Here is a 25,413-nt window from a genome sequence, read left to right on the forward strand (position 1 = left end):
TACAGTACCAAGTATCCAGGGCGCTTTCCCTGCATAGAGGATTGCCTGCCTGAGAACTCATTTGAACTTTTCTCCCAGGAAGATGGTGTACTGGGCTCATCAGGAACTCCAAAGGTCCTGGTTGGCCTGACTTGATCCACAGCTGTCATTCTCTTCCCAGAGGCCCCTGCAAGAAGGCCACTTCTGAAATCTGAGTATGGTGGTCCTTGATGACCTCAGACCTCTGCTTAGCAAGGGACTTGGTGAGAAGCAAAGATGACTGAAAAAGATGGTGCTATACACCCAGACCCTTCTTTATGCCAGAATTCTATTGCCCAGAGGCCATTGCAGTGAGGGTTTTATAAATCAAACCAGCTATATAGAGGGTCTTCAGAAGTCCTTCCTTTCTACAGACAGAAAGAATCCAAATCCCTAGTCACACTCAAGGCTTTGTGTGTCACTGAAGCCTGATGGCCCCTCTCTCATTTCTTCCCTAGGTGGCCCATACCACCCCCACCTGCCCATCCTTTGCCCTGTTAGGCTCCGTCTTAAGAACAAAAATTACCCTTAAAGGATGTATGCTCTTTCTAGTCTCTCTTTAGCAAACTCTGACTCATTGTCAGTCCTCCCAAGTCCCTAAAGTCTCCCTTGATTCCCCTAGCAGAATTTGTCTCTCCCTGCCCTGGTGCACAACTACACTTTATGACATGTTTTCCTGTATGATAGTTCATACAGGTTTTCAGTACTGTAGTAAGGGAGACCTCTACCTAAAGCAATCCTATAGAGAATTGCTAAGAAAACCCCCTTTTCTCTTCTAATATAAACCCATAAAACCACAGGTTGGCAAAGTTGGAGATTCTCCCCACAGGGCAAAGGGGGAAGCTGGCCCTGTGTACCAGCACCCAATGCTGAGTCAACTAGTCCCCTGGAGACTCACTCTAATTACCACTTTGAAAGCCTGCCTGGGCACATGCAAATCTCATCTTCATTCTGCCCAAACCCAAACATAACAAGACCCAGGGATAACAAAAGGAAGCTAAGCTAAGAGATCATGCACATGGATAGTTTGACAAGGTAGAATGCTGGTGGGAGGCAGGAGAATCAGGTTGGTAGCCTGTCTGCAACTCCCCTTCACCAGGGGATAATTCAAGTGCAGAGGCTCTTCAATGCTCCTTGGCTAGAGAGGCCAAGTCCAGTCCACTCAATGTTTCTGTTTCCTGCAAAGATTCCACTTCTCTGCAGTCAACACTAGGAACTACTGTGCCCTGCAAAGGATATCCAGGGTGTTTTTTGCCTTGTGACCTCAAGGGAATACTATTATAATGCAATAGTCAGCAAGCCCAGCCTTTATCTAAGACAAAGACAGCTTCATTGAGACAGTCTATGTCATATTACAATTTTTCTTAATTCAATAATTTGTGTTAAGGGAATATTGCTTTTCTCCCAATACTCCGTCAATAGAGATGACTGCTAAATCCAAACCATGTGGCTTTGGGTCCAGGTAAAGGAAGCTGAGGGCTCTGGATAGGAAACTTCCCACCACGAAGTGACAGAGCTAATAGGATGCACCAGTTAGTCTGGTTAACTGATTCAGGCTGATATACTGACAGGCTGGGCCTAAGGAGCCTCCTTCCTCTCCTAAGCAGCATCTGTGCGGGTGTGGGGCCATCTGGAGGGCGTGCCACCTGATGAGGATGGGATTTGATGTGAGGAGCAGAGGGCAGCTCCACTGGTCTGGGCCACAGGCCTGGTGAACAGCTTCCTAGTGGCTGGGGCATGCAAGATAAGGCCGAGGTAGGAGACTCAGGGACAAACCATACTGGAAAGGCTACATCTCCCCTCCTCTCTCATTTTACGGTATGTGACATTCAGACAAAATAAACACATCAAGGACAGTTTGACCAACATGACTAAGAGTCTGAACATCAGCTCAGGCAGAAGATAGGACACTCAGGAGAAGGACTGCTCAAATGAAGGCTTAGAGGGCGAATGGTTACATGATGTTCTAGGAGAGAGAAGAAATCAACTGATTTGCAGAAAAGAAGTTTCTTAGGAAAAGTAAGACTCCCCCCCCCCAATAGTTTTTAAAAATGAAATGAAGTAGAATTCACTGATTTCCCACAGTGAAGGCCAGTTTTTCCCTTAAAGAGCTTAAAATCTATTAGTAGGAAGAAGATAGCAAACATTTATAATGCAGACCTGAACATGAAAACACCATAGGACACAAGGATGAGCATAGAGGGAATAGTTTCAAGGGAGGTCAGATAATGTCAGCATTTAAGAGGTTCTTGATGTCAGAATCACACCGAAACACTTCCCCAGGACTCACGAATGCTGCCCCAGGGAAACACTCCTCTGCGTTTGGCCCCCAAAGCCCTGCATGCTGTGGAGAAAACAAGGAAAAACCGATTTGGGGTAAGATATGCCTGCTGTCACTGCTTCAGTGATTCTGCAGGTGGGGACTCATATCTTTCCTGTCTCGGTGATTTATAATAAATGCCGAGGGTGCCGGGAGCCATCTCTCTGCATTGCTAAGTGTGTGGTTCACGGCTCTTTGGGGAGAGGTGGATCTGTTGAGCCGGGCTGCCAGCTCATACAGGTGAGTGGGACCTGGGGGGTGGGATATGTGCAGGGGAAGTCCAGAAAGAGCTTTTCACCTCAGCTGGCCAACTCTCCCTCTCCCTCTCCTCCTTTTATTGCCCCTCTGAAGACCTCCAGCTCATATATAGTCTCTCTAGTCAGGAATGCAGTAGAAATAGGTAGTGCAGGAGAGGTTGTGTTAATAGCATCCTGCCTGGCCCTTTCCTGCTCTGCAGAGAGAAATAAAGCCTGAACTGGTGTCCTACTCAGTGAGTTGCAGCATATGGCTAGGCTGATTGTCCACCAAGACCCTCCCATATCCTAGAGAGTGGCAGTGCCCAAAGCTGATTCTCATAAACAATGTGTCTGAGATTATGGGTTTCTTTGTCTTTTTCAGAAGTCTGCTGCCCTCTTCGGTGCCTGTCTTCCTGATCTTAAAGGATGCTCAGTGATTTCAGTCCTACATGAGAGAGGCTCTTCCCTTCCTGGTCCAAATTCCTCCTCTAATTGTGATCAGCCAGTGTTCAACCTGAAGAGACTGCTGAGAGAGGCATTGGACATGCAAAGACCTGTGTAATCCCACAAATAGATGTCATTTCAGGTGGGTGCTCTGGGTTGACCTGTGGGACCTTGGGCAAATGACTACATCTCTCTCAGCTTATTTCCTCATCTGGAAGATTGATGTCAGAATGCCTTACTTCCCAGATAGTGTGGATGACTGGGACCTTGCATGTAAAACTCTTAGCTAGTGCATGACTAGTGCATAAAATTAGATCCCAATTTACATCATTTGCCAAAATAAGGCCCAGATGGATGAAAGACTTAATACTTTTTAAAAAGAGAAGAAATACTAGAAAATGTGTTTATGATGTTGAAAATAAGAAGATTCAACTTACAAATAGAATATAAAAGCAAAAGTCATCAAGAACAAGATGATATAAATGGACCACATCAACATTAAGCACATGCATAGGACAAAAAAACAAACAATGGCTAGGAGTAAAATAATTGTTACCAAATATAGCACAGAAAGGATTATTTTCAAAAAATAAATCCTTTAAGAGAAATTTTTGCTATAGGTTGCATGCACTCACTAGAGAGACAGACAGAGAAACAGAAAGCAAGAAATCATCCTCCAGGGGGGATGGCCATGCTGCAATCCATTCTCCTCTCAAGATTTTGGCTACACATGGAACATGTGCTCAGTGTGAGTTATAAACTGCCAGGTCCAGGACTCAAACCAATATCAACTATGTAGGAGTCCAGCAATGTAACCATTACCCCATGTATTGGCCCCCAAAACATATTTTTTTAAACTTCTAAATAATTAAGAAATAAAAGAACTCAATAAAACCATAGGTGATGAACATAAACAGGCAATTCACCAAAAAGGACAATATCAATGGTCAATAAATATTTACAGAGGCTTAACTTCACTAAGGATAAGGAAAACAAATTAAAATATCAATAAAATTCTGTATCCTCTTACACTGCTTTGATTGCTAAAATTAGAGTCTAGTAATAGAAAAGAATGGTGAAACTGTAGGAAAATACATGATCTGTACACAACTGATAGATGTGTAGGTTTGTGCAACATTTTACAAAGTGAGCGAGATAACAACCCTTGAGAAACTTTTGAGATGTAATCGTACATCCAGATACTTTCAAGGATGTTTATGGCATCCTTGGAACTATGTGTTGTAAGGAGGAATTTTAAAAATAATAATAATTCTTATTATTTTAACTTTATTTATTTGAATTTGACTAGAGAGGGACAGAGTGAGAGAAAAGGAAAGTAAAAAACTAAGCCACCAAGTCTAGGACTTGAATCGTGGCTGACCACGTGGGAGTCCAGCACCTTTAACCACCATACCACCTCTGGTCCCAGTAAGAAGAAATTTTAAACAATGGCTAAATTCAATAAGATAGCCTTGGGGGCCAGCAGGTGGCATGGTGGTTAAAGCTCTGGACACTCCCATGTGGCTGACCATGGTTCAAGTCCTGAATCCCGTGGTTTACTTTCTCACTCCCTCTCTCTCTCGCTCTCTCTCTCTCTCTCTCTCTCTCTTTCTCTCTCTCTCTCTCTCTTTCTCTCTGTCTCTCTCTGGTCAAATTCAATAAAGAAGGGATTGTGGTTAAGTTAAACAAATAATTCTTTAAAAAATAAATAAATATGATGGCCTCACTATTTGGAATAGTATAAACTTATTAAAATTAATGTAGTACATTTCTCTATTCTGAAATGAAATAATCTCTAAGATATAATGTTGAGTGTAAAAGACGTACTAATATAAAATCATTTATATTAGGAAGAGAGAAAAAGAGATGTTTATATTTACTCCTTCATTTTCTAGAAGTACCTATATGTATACATATAGATAGAAAACTACATAACAGATTGAATGAAAACTGATCAATGCTGGAGAGAGGTTGGGGATGAACATAGTCAAAATGGTATTTAATTTTCACTGTAACGTTTTAAATTTTTACAAGGAGAATATATTCATGAATTCCTTATGTAATTAAAATTAATTTTTAATTGAACAAATAAAATACAATAAAACTGTACCTCATCATAAACTTCAAGTTCTGATCTAAGAAATGCATAATGGTAACAGCTAATGTTAATTGAGAGATTATCAAATACCAGACTGACTCTAATGTAAGTGGATATAATTTATGTTTTCTATGTTTGCATATGTTCTATTTTCACTGTTATCCTCAGGACGACACTGTAAGAGGGACCATTCTCATCCATCCTATGTAGACCAGATGGCTCAAGCAATAGAGACAAGAGGTTATTCTGTGTGGTCAACACCCTCAAGTAGTTTTAGAAATGAAATTTAAACACAGACAGTCAGTCTGGTTGAAGGAGTCTGCTCTATGTGCCCCTAAAGTATTTCCAGGCTCATATTGAATTGTATGTGGCAGCAGCCTTCCAAGGCCAAGGAATGGGCAGCCCTCTAAGCTCAAGAACCTACTTTAGGGACCTAAAGAAGAACCAGTCTGTCTTCTCATGCCCCTCGCTCCTCATGTTGGGAGAATGGTTTGCTGAGGGGTCAACAGAGAAAGATGGCATGGGTGAATCTTAAAGAGTAAGGAAGGGGCCAGCAGGTGCCATAGTTGTTAAAGCACTAGACACCCATGTGGCCAACTGTGGTTCCAGTACCAGACCCAGCAACTTGAAACTCATGCCAATTACTTGTGTATGCATGCCCCAGATCCCAAGAGAATGGAGAGAAGGGATTGTGGTGTGGCCATCTACACCACTTCTCACTTTTTCTTTCTCTGCGCCTCTCTGTCTCTCTGGCAAGCACATTCACCCTATAGCAAAAATCTTTCAAAAAAAAAAAAAAAGAGTAAGGAAAACAGGAGAGAAAACACAAGCAGACGAGATAGGAGGAAAGACAGCCCAGAAGGCTCTGAACCAAATCACTCATGGCAGCAAAGAGGGACTGGGATGGGGAGGGCTCCCATCAACCTGGCCTCTGTCTCATCTGAAAAACCAGATTCTCACCTGCAGTTCTTGCTGGAGTGGGAGAACACACCATATTTAATCCTTCTAAATTGGACATGAATTATTCAAAGAAATTAAAGAAGAAGAAAATCTCTCTCCTAGAAAATGTGATTCTTATGGACTCCAATATCTGATGATTAACAAGGGCAAAATGAGGCATTTGGCACAGGCAAAGGCAGTAAATGAGTCAATGAAATGTTTCCATTGAAACGAATCATTTTGACTAGAGCCCCAGGACACCAAGAGCCAGGCACTTCTCTGATTCCCACCTACCTACCAGCCAGAGATAGTTCCCAAATGAAATTTCTAGTGAAGATCTTCTCCCAGGAGCAAACAGTGTACAAGTGAGCAGAGGCAGCAGTGTACATGAGATTAGAGAGTTATAGATAATGTACTGATAGTCCCCAAAATGTTCCTACACTCAACGCTTTCATGGTTGGAAACACCCCCAGCAGACTCCATAAGAGTTGAGGCCGTTGATTGAAGATACCCTGTGAAAAAGCATCCAACTAGGACACCAGAGCACAGGGATGCTCAGTGCTGTTAGAGAAGCTTCTGGACTGGTGGTTTTCAGAAACTCTGCATCAGAATATAGCACTTATTCTACATAACTTTCACAATATATATAGCACTTACCGAGTGTTTGTCACATGATTTGATGTATTACCTAATTCCATCCTCATTTAACATATAAGGCAACTGTTCATGTTAGCACCATCTCACAGATGAAGAAACTGAGGTACCGAGGAGTAAGATAACTTGCCCTAGATTGTATAATTACATTGTAGATGCCGGAGGGGGGACTTGAACCCAGGGAACCAGGTGTTAGAGACAGCTATGCAATAAATCCTCTAATCATGTAGGATAGTATGAAAGAATCTCTAGAGGTGGAACAAGGGAACCTGCATGTTAATAAACTAGTCAAGTGGTTCTTGTGCACTCAAAGTTAGGACTTCCAAATACTCAGTGCCTTGAATAAACTACTTGCTTCTTTGGAGCTAATTCTGTTATCTATTTCATCTCCCTATAAACACTTTGCACTCCTTGGAGTAATGTTTTTAATTCTTAACACCTTTCCTCCTGGCCCCCCAGCACAGTTCTAGACATGGACCTCAGTCAATACTTACTAGTCCAAGGAGAAAGCTCTGGACCCACCGTCTGGAAGCTGAAGCTATGTTCCAGTTCTGTTATTAAATTAGCTTGGGCAAGTTCCTGCAGCATTCCCATCTGTTCAATGGAGAAAATGTCAAAAAGGGATTTTAGAATAATTGGGGTTTTTTAAATAACTACCTTTTATATATTGGGAATTATCCTGTGATGAGTACTATGCTAGGATCCTGACTTTTACGAATATTCAAGTATTATTATTCTGGTACTACAGACAAAGAAGTAGTATTTCAGAGATCAGGTTGCTTACCTAAATCTGCACAGCAAGTAATGATGAGAAGAGCCTTTGTGCCCCATCCCTTGGATTCTACATCACATGCTTTCTCCCTGACGCCACCGAACGTGATCAGCCTTTTCTCTATCGCATAGATATGGTGCGAGTCAAATGAGATTGCAGATACATCAGTCAGAACGGGCTGGGCTACGCTGTGATTAAAAACAAGCTCCAAATCTCAGTGGCTTTAAACAGCAAACGTTTATTTCTTGCTCTTGCCACATATCCATCAGGAGCCAGCAGGGCGTTTCCATGCAGCATAATCACTCCGAGACCTAGATGGAGCAGCCTCCATCCTGAGCATGGCTCAAGAGAAGCAGGGCCAAACCATGCAGGGACATTTCAAGCTTCTGCTCAATTAAATGAGCTGTATATCACAGCTATGCAGATTCCATTGACCAAAGCAAGTCTTGGCCAAGCCCAACGTCCATGTGGAAGGAAAGCAGGCCAAGGGCAAGGAGGACACAAAAATTGTGAACAGATAATGAATCTACATAGAAGACCAAGGATGTAAAAACGTACTTTGGAAGGTGTTGAAGTGAAACAGCATGAAGTATGCTTTTTCCTATGGAGGCATGTTGATGGGCCCCATGGCTCCAAGCTGAGCCTCCACATGCTACAAATCCATGGTATCTCCTCTGTTATCAGGAATCTAATTATTTCTCTGCTTTCTGCTCAATTATTAAAGACAAGGCAGTGAAGAGCCATGGAAGAGAGGGAAAGTCTGTTTTGTAGCAATGACAAACCATATTTCATATGCATAAAGGGGAGAAATAAAAGAGCATTGCTTTTACTCTTATAATTGCAATTTCCTGCTCGTTTCCTTTTCAAATTAGTGAATGTAATTGTTTGGTAATAAAATATCAGCATAATATATTAGAGGCAGAGAACAGACGGGCTTAAGGGACAGTTGCCAAGAACAGGAGAGAGAGAAAAAAATTGAACAGAATCAGAGCCTACAAACCTTGTGGGTCTTTTGCAAAATGTGTCCTTGGCTATTTCACTGAACTGTCCCTGCTCTTCCTTCTTGACTGTTACTGAAACGAATGGTCCAGGCAAATCAGCATTGACCTAACTTAAAACATATGACATTATCAAGTTCAGACCAGAAAAAGAGAGTCTGAGAGAAAGCAAATAAGAGGAAGAATGGAGTTGAGCACATGGTTTTAATGCTAGCTCTACCATCCACTGGCTGTGCCACCTTGAGAAATTATTAACCTCTCTGTGTTTCCATTCATTCACTTGCAAAGTAGGCATTAAAAATCACTCTATCTCAAGAGGTGATGCTTTATAAGGAGTAGCTATTCATATTATTAGAAAATTAAAGTCATGGGCCCAACTTTGGCAAGATGTCAAAACTAGGGAGGATTTCCTTTGTTGCTTTCAATTCTACATTAGCTTCTCTTTTGCCCATCCTGCAGTCCTTCCCTCTGAACTGTCTCATTTTTCCAAGACCTAGACCATGTCCTAGAGTTGCCCTCAGGTCCATCTTATCTAATATTTGCCATGGCATTGATAACAACCAAAGTTCTACCTGATAAAGAAATTCTGAAAGAGGTTGCCTAGGAGGAATGAAAGACTTCTGGATTCGGGACGTACCACCGCCTTGCACAGCATAGTGTAAAAGCAGCCACCGTCTTTAATGCCTGCCCTAATTGACTGCTTGGACCCCATAGGCGAGCCCTAAATTGGGAGCCATGGGAGGTTAGAAATTAAACAGTAGATTCAGTCTGTAACCTCAGAACCCTTGCAGACTGGTGCAGGGAGGTGAAGAAGCCAAGTCTGGTGTGGAAGTTCTGTGCTCAGTCACTCTAGGGCATGGACACTTTGAGAAGTTACCTGGCAAGTAAGTTCAGGGATGTGGGACTCCCCTACTCCAAGAGAGACCCTTTAGCTTCTCATGGGTCCCCCACACTTTGACCATAGCATCTTATTTCCTTATATAAACAACAGTGAATGTAGAAGCCCCATAGTGAAAAATATCTTTTGTCTGGAATTTCACTGGCTGATTCCAAGAGGAAGGAGACCATGAGCATCCTGTGAGGGAGGTCACAGTGAGAACAACAGCATGAAGAATGCTGAGGAAGAACTTCCTGGTTCAGCCCTGAAAATTCCACCAGGGAGATGAACCAACCAGTAAAGAGGTCAGTGGGAAGCTATCCTAGCAGAACTAGAGTTGGAGAAAATGATCCTCAGTTCCAGCTAGAGAACTTAGAATATATGTAAATTGTAAGCTTCTAACAATAAAGAACTGAAATGGTGGGAAGCTGGGAATTCTCTGTCATTCCATCCCCAAAGCCACCTGATGTAATATACAACCCAGTGGCACCTTGGTGGGAGTTTTAAAATAGTCATTTGCCTCCAGAAGGAAAAGGGCTGTGAAATAAATTCCCAAGGGAGACAGCAAGCTAGTAACTGCAAAAGGGATGGGACAATGGAGAGAAGTGCCCAGAGGACAAAGGTTATTGAGGAACAGTTCCATCTTGTGGGGACCAGCATGGAGGCTTGGCCTTTTCTTGGCCAACATCTCTACCTAGGCCACATCCAGATCAGGATCAAAGCCAGAAGTACCTTGGATCAGATAACCCCAGAAGCTTCCTCACACCAATCATCACACAAATCCCTAGGGAAGACCTACCACATGTCAGGAAATGCAGTAGTATCAAAGTTTCAGCATAGCATAAAAATTCTGAAACTACTGTACTCCTTGGGTGAATGGAATGGTGACTGAGAGGCCACCAAAGTCTTGGCCGGTATTGACTACAATCAATACTTGTGTGTGTGGTGAGCACAGGGTCATGACTGAGCATAGCCAGGATGTCAGCACTTGGCAAGGTGGCAAAGTTGGGGATGAGACATGAATGATTCCCATCTTTATGCAAAGTTTCCCTGGAGTACGGCAGTGGACAGGCATCTCTTCTTTTGCTGAACTGACCAGGCGCTCTGTCCTCACCCTCAGGGTTGCTATTACTTTGTTCCCAATAATGAGAATAACCATTAGCTTTGTTCCTCTCAACTCTTGAGCTACCTGAGAGACTTTACTGTTTCTCTCAATGCCTAGAATAGAGATATGAATAGCATGGTTCATGGTATATATATTTATGTATTTATACATTGAATGAACAGATGATCAATACTATGTATAGATGTTTCTGAAAAGTGAATACTGTCAATGCATATTCACCTTTTCTCTAAGTACTAAATGTCTCAGGAAGCTTCTGGAATTGGCCAAAAACACATGTAGGCTAATAGGACAAGGCTCACATACATATGGTGCTTAATATAAGTGCTGTAGTTCATCATCTTCAGCTCCTCCCTGCAGGAGCTGCCTGGACCCTAAATGCATTTTCTCAGCCAGTCATTCCCAGCCAGGAGAATCCTTGAAGCTTGGCTCATCCTCTCAGAGTGTTTGAATCTTGAATTTCAAGTAGGAAAGCAGTAGACTGCAACAAGATGAAAACTGAACGCTTTGAATACACACATTCATGACTCCATCCCATTTTCCCCTTTCTGCCACCCATCCAAATCCTAACCTGAACCACATTATCAATTGTCAATAATTGAGACTTGGGGATTCTTGATTTATAACAACTCTCTTATTGCTTTTTTTATCTTTTTCTCGTTTTTCCCCCTCCTATAGACTGTAAGGCCATTGAAAGAGGGAAACATGTACAAGACAGAATGGGACACTTTCTGCTTCATTTTCGACCCTACGTTTTTGTGCAGAATCTACAGAGAGAAGAAACTGAAGATAATTTCACAACTTTTGGACCCCTCAGCTCATCCAGGCATTTGAGAAAGAAGAAAAGTAGTCTTCTTTCCTGAGGCCTTCTGAGGGTTTTTCAAATAAGATCACTTGGAGAAATTTGAAATGCATTTCTGCATTTGAAGATGCATTAGAAAACCATCTAGCTCACACCTGAAACAGTAAGGGGCCTAGAACCAGGAGTCTGACACCCACCTGGAGATCATAGAGTGAGGGTAGAGTTAATCAACTTCTCCAGTGGAGAGGGTCACTTCACCAAGATTGGTCTTCATTCCTGAATAGAGTAAGAGATGCATGAATGTTTCTCCCGGACTAATGTGGTCAGATGTGGGTCAGATCCGACCTGGGGCCTTCTTGAGTTCTAGCCAGTGGAGCTGCCTAGAAAAAGTTGGGCCCTTAGCATAAGGAGGCTAGAGTTGTACCACTGAAAACCCATGACAAAGGAAGATGTCACAAGTGTCCAACTGGATTAGAGAAAAATCATGCATGTCACGAAAACCTCGAGTCCTAATACTCAGCAGAAAACCTCTTAAGATCCCACAGAAGTACTCTCAAAAAACATGACTAAACTCTATCTATTGGTCAATAGCATTGACCATGATTCCCCTTGTTAAGCAGATACTATCTAAGTCACTTACTTCTCCTCCTTCCCATGCCTCCAACATTGTGAAAGCCAACGGTTAGAGACCAAGTAGGGGAGAAGACGACCAAGAAACAAGTGTCAGCTTGAATAACTGAAGATCGAGCAAAGAAGAACACAGGAGAACTTCAAAAGGCTCATGGAAAAATGGAATTAAAGTATAAATTTGTCTCAATACAAGAAAAAATTTAAATCATCCATAAGTATTTCATAATACACCTTTTCCATGAAATTTTTGAACATCTGGTATATAATGTGAAGTCCAGCTCAGAGTTTTAACCATCACGTGAGACCATTAACTATAACCTGTGTTTGTGGACCACATGGACCTACATTCGTTTAGGGCCTAAACTAGAGAAGTCACAAGATCTGCCAAGTTCCTCATAGAGCATAGGAGAAATTACTCCCACTAGGTAATTTTAAAACATCAGAAAAAAAAAATAAGATTGCATTTTGATGACATCTAAATCAGTCAATGTCCAAAGTGCCATGGAACAATGTCACTTCTAATTTCAGAGGGCACATGCACTTGTCAGAGAGACAAAAAGAAACAGAAGGAGAAAATATCCTCCTAAAGGATGTGATCACACCATAGTCCTTCATTATTTCTCTAGTCCTGTTGGGGTTTGGGGCTCACAAGCACCCAGCGTGTTCTCCAAGCTCGCAGGACAGGACTTTGCTCTATGTGGTTGGCCCTGTAAGTCTACCTTCCTTAACCACCAGGTCATGGCACTGGCCCAAAAGTCTAACTTAAAAAAAAAAATCTTAAAAGAGAAATTATGTACTACAGAAAGAATTTGATAGTGAAAACTTAGGAAATGGTCAGCAAAGTCCACCCAACCCTCCAATCTACCCAAGACCCACCACCCCCAACAGAGTCATGAAAAGGGCCATGTATAGCAAATTAGAGAATTTTGAGATCATTAAGGGGATGAATAAACAAGCTAGGATGTGGATTGACTAGGAAAGCCAACAAGAGAAAAACAAACTCTTCTAGCTTAAATATATAAATGATAAAATCTAGCTATGAACCTTAATTCAACCAAATCCTTTTGGTACCAACAAATTGTTAAAGGCTTCATTAGGCTGTGTAAGCCTTTAATGATACAGTATCTCTAGCAGGTCCTCCTTAGAAGGTTCTCTTAGTGCAAGTTCGCACTTAATTTCAGGGATATTCTAAAATGTAGGAGATCAGGAAAGATGATATCAAACAAATAGGAAATATTAAGTATCCAGAAGAAGAATGTGCTATTCAGGTGTCAGTACCTTGGTGCCTCACCACTCGAATCACCCCAAACTGGTTCTGTCTTTGCAGTAGTTTATTCTCCAAAGTTCAGGCTATTTGGAACAGAAAATAATGTCCATGGTTCATGGTCGGAAACCTGTTTTTGTCCATCAACGTCTGAAATGATGGGAAAATGAATTACAATTAGAAATGTGTTGTTGAAAACAGGAGTTTAGACCCTGGAAGCTGCCCCCAGCTCACCAAGACTGCTAATGTGAGTACCCACACAACTGCCACCTCTCACTAGACCCTTTCTATAGATGTTGCCCCTTCATAGTCCACAAAGGTCTCTCTAGAGTCTCTGTTCTCAGTGTCCCCAGACAGTCCTCTCAGTGCTCCTGTCTGTATTTTCATTCTACATCCAAATATCATAGCTTGCTTCCGGATAAAAGGCTTATGTAAAGAATATTTTCTGATAAACTATTCTGCCTCATCTTGTGACAGGGGATGGAAATCTCCCTGAAAGACCAAACAAAGCACCAACCAAGAAGGAAGCTGTCAAAATTGTCTGTCAATTCATCTGCTTCAACACCAATGACAACAACAAAGCAGATCATTCTTTAAAAATTATTTAATTTTTCTTTTTACTATTTTTATAATCACAGTTAATAGACTAGTCTCTCCCTACTCTTCACATTAGTTTCAAAGGATAACCTCTGGTAATTCTTTCTCAGATACCAAATCCCCTTCACCACCCTTCTCGAGCTTTGCTTTACACACAAGAAGACATGAATCACACACACGGGAGATTTGTGCAATAAGTTACAATAACTCAATTTTCTGATATTCACATGAGAGAAAAAAAGCAAAGAAGAAAGGGAAAATGAACAAAAGAAAAAAATGAAAGTCCAGTTAACCAGGCATCTTTGAAAGAGAAATGCAATCAGCTGGCTCAGAAGTTGAAGGAATCAGGGGCTCTGAAGCTAAATGCAAATAAATCCACAGTAGAAAAATTGTGTGGGAGGCAATGGAGGAGTGGAGAGAGGAAGGAAGACGAAAATTTCTTTGGTACTTACCTGTATGGCATCGACTTCAAGTCGTCTTTAAGTGGAACTGACGGTATTACAAACACAATAAGCACTTCTAGACAAACTGGAATAGCAATCACTTCAGGAGCCGAGAAGCATTCACAATTTTGCTGTTGTCAACGCTTTCAGTGGCTTTAATTTTCAATGGTAAGCACAACTTCTATATAGTGTTGTCAAAACCGCAATGAAGTTATGTCATTGAATATTAAAGGCCCAGCCCGCGGAATGCCAACACACAGATTTGAATTTCATGCTCGCTCCTAAACATCAAGACAAATATGTCTAATTTCATAAAAACCTGGCCAGCCCCAGGGAGGCTGACAATCATATCTATTGTTACCCAAGTTTGCTGGAATAAAACCTGGCCCTGTTCAGTGTGTGAGGCCAGAAAGGAGGAGGAGGAAGAGAAAGAGAACCAAGGAATAGCAAGATAGTCCATGACAACTGGATGACTCTGTATGGCACTTGTCAAATATGCAGATTCCTGGGACATTCAGTGCTGGCAAGCCTCACCCAGCAGGTCTGGATCATGTTTAATGAGCATCTTTAGAAAAATTGACTGATTGGGTTATGGGATAGATACTGGGAATCCTGCAGGAGGCAGGAAGTATGACTAGAAGGAAGAGGGAAGCAGATCCTTAAGGGCTGATCACATGCCCAGGTATTTGGACTCCATCCTGGGAGCAGCAGCATTCCCAGGGGGATTTTAAGCATGGGTGAAGTCATACTTGCTTCTTAGAAAAATTACTTGAGCTTCAGAGTAAAAATTGGATCAAGGCAGGTAAGGTTGGAAGCAAATAGAACAATTGAGAATCAAACTCCACATGAGTCTGAACTGGGGTGGCTCTAGAGAGAATAGAAATTGGGCAGCTCTGAGAGGTAATCAAAAGATCAGGATTCTTGGCACTAGATAAGATGAGGGGCTGAAAAAGGGCCTGGGATGACACTTAGGCTTCTTGCTTGGACAATTTAGGAGATAATAATTGGTGTTTGCTAAGTGTTAACTGAGTGCTAAGCTCTATTCTTATGCAATGTGGAGCACAGCAAGGCATGGTAAGTTGCCCAAGTAGAAAGTAGATTCAAGATTCAAACACACAATCCTAAGTCAACAGCATGCTTCTAACCCTACCCTATGCTGATCACAGAGTTTGCTCCATAATAATAAAGATACTGAGTCTGAGTTTAGGAGTTGAGTTAGGAAAAGACAAGAGGAAGAACTGAGAAGGAAAGAGGTACAGGGAGTCATCAGATAGAAAAGAAGAAGCCACAGAGAGAGTGGAGCACTGGTGATCACAAGAGGAGAGATGCTTAGCAAGATCCTGCAGGAAAAGGGATGCCCAGGCCATATGCCAACAGCAAGATAACTGAAAGAAGTCCTTTGAGTTCTACTTTTTGGAGGTCATTGGAGAACTCACTTGTATTTCCATTAATTGATATGGAGAGGTTGCAGAAGCTTCGGTGAATGTAAAGTGATAAAAGGGGTGACACCCTCAGTGTGAAAGGTGATGTAAGGGAAGAGAGGTGAACCCTTTGTATATCGAGGGTGTAGAGACAGCAAGGTATTGAAGAAACCAGTTATGAAGGGATGGAGAAGGTGGTAAGGTTATCTGATGGATCTGGGGGCATGAGTGAGTCTGAAGTGGGATTGAGAAGCAAATATGTAAAAACGAACAGTGAAGGTCTGGAATGGCAATCTTTAGGAAAGAAAAAATATCATAAATATTCAATATGTTTGCCAGGAAACATTGAGGCCCTGGGGAAGTTAGGGCTCCACTATTAGCATGGGTCTGGGGCTTTCTTTTTTTCTGGAGAGGTTTTTGCTATAGGGCGCGTGTGCTCGCCAGACAGAGAGAGAGAGAGAGAGAGAGACAGAAAGTGAGAAATCACCCCCCGGGGGGATGGTCACGCCGCAATCCTTTCTCCTCCATTCTCCTCTCGGGATCTTGGGCACGCACGCACATGAGCCCGGCGTGAAAGAAAAAATATCATAAATATTCAATATGTTTGCCAGGAAACATTGAGGCCCTGGGGAAGTTAGGGCTCCACTATTAGCATGGGTCTGGGGCTTTCTTTTTTTCTGGAGAGGTTTTTGCTATAGGGCGCGTGTGCTCGCCAGACAGAGAGAGAGAGAGAGAGAGACAGAAAGTGAGAAATCACCCCCCGGGGGGATGGTCACGCCGCAATCCTTTCTCCTCCATTCTCCTCTCGGGATCTTGGGCACGCACGCACACGAGCCCGGCGTGAGTTTAAGCCACCGGGTCCAGGACTCGAACCGCGGTCGACTATGTGGGAGTCCAGCAACATAGCCATTACGCTAACTGCTGGTCCCAGTCTGGGGCTTTCTTCAGGTATGCCTATTTGAGTATGGGTCTATGACTGGCTTCCACAGCTGAAGATTTGAAGATGGTTTTAAGCCAATATATGGTTAGGGTGCACCAATCTAAGTAAATGAATGGTAAGATGAGTGGCCAGCAAGATGAATGACTAGTTCTTGAGCATGGCCACAAACATCCTCATCTAACCAACATAAAGCAAGGAGTAAGACAAAGCAGAAGCTTATGCCCTTATTCTGATGGGATCTGAGAAGAAGCTTATTAATAGTTGAAAAGAACCTTTTAGGTACAGGTAGCTCACCCTAGGGGAGCTAAACTCTGCCACTATACCCTAGATCATAGCTCAGGGAAACCCAGCCCACTGGAGGTCAGGGCCTTAGGGAGAGTCATACATGTGGAAAACCTCTTCCTGAGTTGCTTAAGGTGGAGAGTCATTACTTCTAAACAGAGTACTACTTGTACTTGTTGCTTCGTTTCTCTTCTCCTCTTTCTTTGCTTATTTATTTACTTCAAGGTGTGGTTCAAACTTGCTTCCTTAATGATATCTCTAATGTCCCACATAGCTCTTCCTGTGTATGACCTTCTATTACACACTTGAACTGCACCCATTTGAGCCTGGGTCATATCCATTAGCCTATACAGTTCTCTATTTCATGAGTCAGTGTGGCTTATCTGAAAGAACAATCACGGTCTGGAGCTAGAAAGTTTGGGGCTTATGTCTCAGCTCTAGCACTGTCTGGCAAGGTATTTGGTACCTTGGGCATCAAGTTTCTTGTCTGTTAAATAGAGGTCCTAGCATTGGCATAGCAAAGCTATGATGAGAAGTCAAGATAATTTATAATCTACTATATTAGGTGTAAAACACATACTGGGAGTTCAATAAACATGAATATCATTGTTTCATAATCATCTGTAATATTGTTTTGATAGTATGTAATTGCTTATATCCCCAGCCAATCCCTGGAACTCCCCTAAGGCAATACGCACACATCTCATTTCAGCACCTCCAATTGCTTCAAGCCCAATCAGCTGTCCATTCCTTTCTGAGAATAGTAACCCTTCGTCTCATAAAGATATCACAAGTACTTTCTCATTGGCTCTGTCTCTGCTGATTGTACTGGTTATATCCAGTTGGCGCCTCCATCCCAATCTTCTCCTTCCTTTAACTGTCCTCTCTGCCTTCCTTGATATACCTTCCTTGGTAGATGATCTTTACTACCATCCCTGAGAGTGACCATGATTAAAGTCCCCTAAACAAACTACAACAGAAAATTGTGATATTATAAATCCTGAGTTATGAGAAACCTGGGATATGAAAAACTCTGAGAAAGCCCCCCTAGTAACCATGGTCAGATTGGATCCCCATTTTCAGAGACAACATTGGCGAGAGCCAAGCAAAAAAGGGAAGGCACCCAAGCTAGAGTTTTGAGAAGATTTGATGATGGTGATACTGGCAAATGAGGTATGTCTGCTTCTACTCATAGCCAATGAAATGAGAGGTAGAGGCTGGAGGATGGAGTTTATTTCTGCCACTGGTTACAGAGAGACAAGCAGTAAGTACCATCAAACTGTGTTAAAAACCTCCACATATGCTCGCTATTTGTAGATACAAGATAGAAGCCTGTGCAAATTATTCCTCACTACAATCAATCAAAATCAATTGCTTTCCTTTGAGCAATTATCTTGATATCTATTTTTCCTCAAATTTTCATTCCTGGTTTCTCATCTGACCATTTCCCAGGTGGACCTCCCTAGGACTCAGTACTGATCAGATTTTTCTTGTCAGAGAAGCCTTTTTAAATTTCAAAATGGCTGCAGTCCTACTAAAACCTCAAGTCAGCCTACTTCAATGGGACTAGGTGCAGGTGTAAGGAAGTCGACAAGAGATGTCAAGGTACCCAAGACTTAGAGCAGCAGGGATTGATGGGGTAACAGGAGGGAGGAGTGATGTTACCAGAACCTAGTGAGAACTAGAGTCCTAGAACAGGGCCTTACTGTAAGGAGTTGAAGGTGTGGAGAAACAGCCACAGCCAGAACTGCTGTCTAAAGCAGAGAGAGCACAGGGGGAAAATACCAAGGTCTCAGTCTTTTCCCCTCAACCCCAATGTCTTGTTGGTGCCTCCCATTTTCTGAACCCAACTGGAAGACACATAAAGGACTGCAAGGGAGTCTGGGCGATATAGTATTTAGGAGTCAGCCTTCCAAGGCAGAGAGCAGGACAGTCAAGGGAAGGAAAAGATTGGGATGGAGGCACCAATTGGATATAACCAGTACAATCAGCAGAGACAGAGCCAATGAGAAAGTGTTTGTGATATCTCCATGAGACAAAGGGTTACTATTCTCAGAAAGGACTGGACTTCCGATTGGTAGGAGGTCATTACTATCATTGATTATATATATTCGCTTAGTATTATTGTTGGAGTAACCAAGCAGAGCTCATTCAGGTAGAATAGAAGTGATGCCAAAAAATGTGGGGTTTTCTTGACTCTGTAACAACAAATTAAGGGATAATCATGAAATCCTCATATCTAGCAATCGTCATCACATAACAATAAAATAAATAAAAATAAACTAAGGCCTGGCACAGCCAAGGGAGACAGCCTTAACTCTGGCAGGCCTGAAACAGTAAAACATGAGCAAGTGGGTGTTAGTTAAAAGAATGTCCGTGGAGGGTGGTTGTCACCCTGGAGGTCAGTGGTAGCATGACGCAGGCGGTAGCCACAGAGGTGCTGATGGCATCGAGAGTGAGATTCTGATGTAGCACACAGACCAACGAGTGGTTATTTTCTCCCTGGAAGGGAAAGCAGTTTGGGAAATCAGCTATGATGCTCAGGGGATTAACGGTGCAGCCCCTGCCGGGAGCAGGTGGTGGCTCAGCGGGCTGGAGAGACTGCAGCCCCATATCCCTTCCCCACAACAACTGTGAGTTTTATTAAGAGATGCTCAGATTCAATGAGAGTGGGGATTATGTGGAACTCATCTCACCACCCATTTGACGCTGTTGATTAACTTTCTTTCTCTAAGGCTCTGATGTGAGTGCTTAGAAGGCTGGTAAGAAAACCCAGTCCATAGAACCCCATTCCAGAATAGCAAGGTCATAATTTCCACCTAGGAGCTGAAGGTATAGCTGAAGGTGTAACAGTGACCTTCCTTTTAAATATGACACACAGGAAGGAAATGATCATAGTACCAGCCCCTTTATCATTGTTATCTTGTTACATAATACATAAAAAAGTTCTCTGCAAAGGAGAAAAACATGTATTACAGTAAGTACAAAGAAATGTATCTTCATATGCAAATAAGACAAAGTTAAACTTTCTTCTTAGGATTAAAAGAGACATTTATAACATACATATAGGTATATATTACATATGTGTGTGATATATATATTATATAATATATATATCACATACATATGAAGGAGTCTTCAAAAAGTTGGTGGAAAATGAGGATTATAAAAACATCTATGCGAGAATTCATAATTTTTTTGTACCGAAATTAACTTGTACTTCAATTTTATTTTTCTGTGAACTTTTTGAAGTCCCCTTATATATATTTTTTTCTCTCACACATACATATACACATGTACACATCTATTTGTATGTAGCTGAAAATATCTCCTGCCCTCTCCAGACCCTGTCATCTCACTCCTGGGTTATTGTTCTCCTCTTGATTCCCTGTTTACACTCTTGCTTCCTACCACCAATCCCCAACACAGGTCATGTCACACATCCATACCCTTTAACGGCTTTCCATTCGACTCATAAGTAAGGAACAAAATCCTCTAATGGTCTGCAAGCCCTCATGATAAGACCACATCACCTTTGAACTCATCACCCCTCATTCATACTATCTCACTCCAGCCATACTAGACTACTCGGTATTCTTTAAACATACCATGCCTTAAGGTTTTAGCATAGGTTGTCTCTCTTTCTGGATGCTTTCTAAGCAAATATCTGCATGGTTAACTACCTCGCTTACTTCTTTTCCAAGTGTCATTTCAATGTTCTGGATGCTTTCTAAGCAAATATCTGCATGGTTAACTACCTCGCTTACTTCTTTTCCAAGTGTCATTTCAATGAGTCTGGATGCTTTCCAAGCAAATATCTGTATGGTTAACTACCTTGCTTACTTCTTTTCCAAGTGTCATTTCAATGAAGCCTACCCTGACCACCCTACTTAAAATTACTTTCACCCAGCCACTGCGGTGCAGCAGTAATGCAGTTGCCCCGAAAAGGTGGAATTCATATGACTGAAACACACAGATGCATGAACACAGAAACCCAGGGTTCTGATGATCTAAAGGGCTGGGAAATGGGATTACAGCACAAGACCCTGCCAAGGGTCCTTTCTCTCCTCTCTCTCTCTCTCTCTCTCTCCTTTCTCTCTATAGTGCACATCCTTGTGCTCTCTATCATAAAAAAAAAATAACTACTCAACCTTCACAGTGCCTATATCTCAGTAGATATTTGTCTAATGAATGAATGGATGATCTATTATGTGCCAGTCTTTCAAATGCAGGTCTTTATTCCACTCTGCTTGTGCCTACCATAAATCTTTTCACAAACTAGTGCTTCATAAGGGCTCACTGATGATGTCATTTATTTAAAAAACATTTATTGAGAGCCTGTTTTACTTAAAATGTCATAGTAGATGCTAAGAAATATTAGACACCCAAGCTACTCTCATAAATTACTGGATTGCAGATGTGACCATGATCACAATGCTTCTGCATATCCAGGTCCCTTCCCCTTCCAGACACCTAGAAAAAAGTATTTTCTTACAGGTGGGTGGGCTTGTGTGACCAATAAGCCAATGAAATTTGAGGAGGAACGAGTAGTGCCACATTCAGGATGAGTCAATGAAAAATCACAATCTACCCCAATAACGGTGACTGGAGACTGTGCTCCAGGGTATAGTTCATAGATGAAGCACACATACTTAGCTTAGATCTTTGAGTCGTCACGTGGAGGTCAGTTGGTTAGATAATTATTTTTACCTGCAACTGACTTTGAGTGTACGAACATAAATAAATAAATAAAACTTTGAGGAAGGACATTTAGAAGAAAAATAGAGAGGCAAAGCATTAATGGGACAAAGAAATGTGGTATTATCTGTTGAAGATATTTTATAGTTTTATCAACTGGACTGAGGAGAAATGTTCACCTGTTGAAATATTCACTTTATAAGATAAATAATGTGATTGAACGTATAAAAGAAAATACAATTTAAATAAATATATAAATAAATAAATAATAAAACTTTGGAATGTTGAGCTACTGATGCCTGACAATCTTTTGCCCTCATGTAACCTACCCTTCCCTGCTTAGCATGGAACCTAGGGGAGACTAGGATACTAATAAGAATGATGAGAACTTAATCAATATCTTCCTGAAGCCAGGCATAAAAAGTGGCCAGAAGATAGCCTTCAGGTAGTGCCACCTGGAAAACTAGAAGCTGTATGGGAGGCCCAGCTTCGCTTTCTCTCTCTCTTGCTCTCTCTTTCTTTCACTCTCTCAGTCTCTTGCTCTCTGACTCCCTTGCTCTCTCTCCTTGTATCTCTCTCATAAAGGAAAAACAGTGACCAATAAAAATACAGACTGTCATTGAAGTATTCATTAAGAGGCAGAAATGTTGGAGAACTGTCAGGTAACCTAAATGAAGGAACTAAGGGCATTGTAAGGGTGAATGAGATTTAAATAAGCAAAAGTTGAAAAAAGATCATTTCATTGACATAAGGCCTGAAGGAAAACAGGATGACGATGATGATACAATGATGAGGCTGAGCCACTGAAGGAAGTGCTCAGGCAGAACTGAGATTGTAGGAAGAGACTAAGCAAGTCACCTATCAATGAAGCCTGACTCAGAATTATCAACATCGGGACTGGCCCTGAACAAGGAGCAGCACATTTCACAGGAGGAAATGTTACTTAAAATTCAATTTAGCCTTTTTTGTTGATTTAGAGTGGTTGTTTAATTAGTTTTTTAGCATTGCACATTGTTTATGGTCATTGTTTCAATAGAAGTTAAAAGTGAGAAAGTTTACTATGCCCTTGATTTGTAGACAAAATAACTAACTGTTCCAGATTTCTCTCCTGTCTCCCTGCCACCTTCCTGATTTAACAGTGTCTCTGACCTAGTGAATTGCTTCTAAATCATATCACTAGGTTTCCTGCACTTGTATTATGTGGAACTTCTCCCATAAGACAACCTCACCAGAGCTGAGAAAACACATCATCTCTTGGTGTTTTAAGTGATAGGTTGTCTTACAGCAAATGCAATAGGCCAAAAGAGCATTTGCTTTCTGGAAATAACATTATCCCCAATGAGAAAGTTCCACAAAAATATTAAGCCAAGAAGTTCACTTTGAAATACCTAAGATTTACCAGTGAGGCAAATAAAACTCGGAGAGGGCCCCAAAGACTGGCAACTTCTCAGTGGTGGGTCTCTAATGAGTAAACAGTAATCAAATACCAACTGTGTCCATTCCATTGCTAATAGCAGAACTACCGGAATATGAGTAATTTATAAAAATTAGAGGTTTTTTAAATGTAAGTTTATTTATTTATTTCTTCCACAACAAAAGAGAGAGAGAGAGACAGAGAATCCACAACAGTGTCTAGATACCATGATCTTTTTCATTATTTTTTTTTTGGAGAGGTTTTTGCTGTAGGGCACGTGCGCTCGCCAGAAAGACAGAGAGAGACAGAGAGACAGAGAGACAGAAAGCAAAAAATCACCCCCCAGGGGTGATGACCATACCACAATCCCCTCTCCTCCATTCTCCTCTCGGGATCTTGGCCACGCAAGCACACGCGCCCAGCGTGAGTTTAAGCCACCGGGTCCAGGACTTGAACCGCAGTCGATTACATGGGAGTTCAGCGACATAGCCATCATGCTAACTGCTGATCCCCAGATACCATGACCACCCCCAGCTTCAGTCAGGCCCCAGTCATGGGCACCTATGCCTCTGGCTTACTCAGGGACGTCTCTAGATGCAAATCTCATACTTCCCGTGTGTGTTAGCCTCCCAGAGCATCATTTACTACTGCATCACCATCTGGTCCAAATATCGGTTTATTCAATTTACAGTTTAGAGGTCCAAGATGGGGAGGGGGGTGGCATTAGGTAAGGTTCTTCTTGCTGGTGAATCGCATGGCAAAGAGCAGGAACGGGAGCAAAGCAAAACATGTCTATGCCTCATTCCCTTTCCTTATTAATCAGTCATGCCCTCCCCTTAACCCTATAGAAGATTAAGTCTTCACTCTCTCAGTGCCATAACAGCTCACCAAATTTTAATGCATAAAGTTTTGGGGGGGGCACATCCAAATCATAGCAGATCAACCCTGAGACCTATGTGAGATGTAAGAAAGACAAAGCTCTTCTCAAACTTCTCCACAGCTCTGTTGGAGTACATATAGTTAATTCTCATGGAAAAAAGGCTAACAGTGACTTAACGACAGCCATGTTACTCAAGCTCCCTTCCTGTCTGCCACCAGCCTCATGCACTGCTTGCCCAAGCACTTTTGGTGAGCCAAAAAGAGGACCCATCTCTGAAAGAACTTCCTGAGAGAATTCAAAACATAGACAACGAACAGAAAGTAAAGATTAACCTAAAGTTCTAAAAATGCGATGGAGATGAGGTTGATACAAACATAGCATATGAAGGAATGGTCTATTTTAGGAACATTCCTATTTGTGGGAAGAGCTGTAAGTTGCTAGAGGATGTGCCCTTTGAAAAAGAGGCTTTCCTCAGAGCCTACCAGGCTTGCTCCCTTTTAGGGCTCCTGTTCTCCCAGTCATCCCTAAATTCTTCTCCTATACTAACGTGGACCCTCTGCCCTGCTAGGTCAGCCTTCTGCTAAAGCATATGAAAAAAAAAAAAAAAACGCTATCTCAAACCCTATGCATGCATGCATGCACACGCGCACACAGCCTTATAAAGTGGTTAAAAGCTTGGGATCCAGACTGTCTGGCTCAAATCCTAGCTTTCATTACTGTTTAAAACTGTGGTCCTAACCACCAAATTACTCAACCTCCTTCTGCCTTGATGTCCTTGTCTGTAAAACAGGGCTCATCATGCCGTTTATGCCGTTTATCTCACGGGATTCTATGGAGATTCAAGGGAGTGATGTGTATACTGACGACAGGGGCCAGCGAGTGACAGAGTGGTTATGGCAAGGACTCCCATATGGCTGACTGCAGTTCGCGTCCTAGACTCAGTGGCTTGAAAATCATGCTTGGTGCATGTATGTGCATGCCCCAAATCCCATAAGGAGAATGGAAGAGAAAGAATTGATCCATGGCCATCCCCCTACCCCCACCTAGCAGGGGGGAATATTTCTCACTTTCCCTCTCACTCTCTCTCTCTCTCTCTCTCGCTCACTCTGTCTGGTGAGCACACATGCCCTATGGCAAAAACCTTAAAAATAAAAAAAGACTATTAAATAAATTAATACCATCGAAGTACCTGCCTTGTACTTGTGTTATCTGTTGTTATTACTGTCCTCCCTGCGTGTGTCTCAATTCAATGGGCAGTTAGAGGAGTTCAGGCAATATGCTAGGGCTGAGGCCTATAAGAAAAGTATCTTGTGGGACCAGTAGTTAGTGTAATGGCTATGTCGTTGGACTCCCATGTAGTCGACCTCGGTTCGCGTCCCGGACCCGGTAGCTTAAGCCAGGCGCGTGTGCGTGTGTGCCCAAGATCCCGAAAGGAGAATGAAGGAAAAGGGATTGTGACATGGCCATCCCCCCTGGGGAGTGATTTCTTACTTTCTGTCTGTCTGTCTGGCGAGCGCACACGCCCTATAGCAAAAACCTCTCAAAAAAAAAAAGAGAAGAAAA

General features: G+C 42.1%; 1 long non-coding RNA gene across 1 annotated transcript; it reads right to left on the reverse strand.

Annotated features, from left to right (window-relative positions):
* Positions 1 to 10,902: 10,902 nt before the first annotated feature.
* LOC102478708 (uncharacterized) lies at positions 10,903 to 13,310 on the reverse strand. Its single transcript, XR_336586.1, has 3 exons — positions 13,190 to 13,310; positions 11,479 to 11,557; positions 10,903 to 10,960 (listed from the first exon to the last, which is right to left on the reverse strand). It is a non-coding gene; the product is annotated as an uncharacterized LOC102478708 (long non-coding RNA).
* Between the last annotated feature and the right edge of the window lie 12,103 nt (positions 13,311 to 25,413).

This window comes from Tupaia chinensis, unplaced genomic scaffold, assembly GCF_000334495.1.
Source record: "Tupaia chinensis unplaced genomic scaffold, TupChi_1.0 Scaffold139952_1, whole genome shotgun sequence".
In the NCBI taxonomy this organism is placed as follows: domain Eukaryota; kingdom Metazoa; phylum Chordata; class Mammalia; order Scandentia; family Tupaiidae; genus Tupaia; species Tupaia belangeri.